The sequence below is a fragment of the Odontomachus brunneus genome, unplaced genomic scaffold (genome assembly GCF_010583005.1).
Source record: "Odontomachus brunneus isolate Ranch 3 - 2012 unplaced genomic scaffold, Obru_v1 Obru_scaffold_062, whole genome shotgun sequence".
Taxonomy (NCBI): domain Eukaryota; kingdom Metazoa; phylum Arthropoda; class Insecta; order Hymenoptera; family Formicidae; genus Odontomachus; species Odontomachus brunneus.
In genome coordinates this window covers 1188698-1189262 of record NW_022639512.1, presented here as the reverse complement: position 1 = coordinate 1189262, position 565 = coordinate 1188698, and positions in this window count along the sequence as shown.

Sequence of the window (565 nt, the reverse complement as noted above, 5' to 3'; positions counted from 1 at the left end):
GTTCGGTCGAAACAATTTGGAGTTGCTCCTTGGCATCATTTTCAAAGATATTTACCAAGGCTTCGTAATTTTTACTAGACAAAGCTTGTTTAAATCTTATCAAAAAAATTTGACACGAATTCATCGTCTCGTGAACTTGGAAGGACCAGCAGACTGATAATGAACTGATAATATGCCGGCTATGGTTAGCTTGCACACAGCTGCACTTGAGACGTCACTTTTGTGTAAGCACAGATGTCTATACTATACAGTAGAGATCCTATAATCAGAGTTAGACTACATTTTCCCGAAAAGTGGAGGGGATAGTATTGGTACGAACGAAAACCTCTAGACGATATAATTTTAATTTCTGTACATTAGTAACACTGTTTAAGTAGTGAGTCTGTTAGTTTGCGAAACCTTTTTGACAGATATGGGAGAGTGTAAACAAGAAATATCGAAGAATTGTAATTCTTTATAAATATTAATATAAAAAACATAATGGAGCATAAAATAAAAATAAAATTATATTAAAATGACGCAAGTGGAAACATGGAGTGCATGGAGATAAACGAGATAAAAAAAG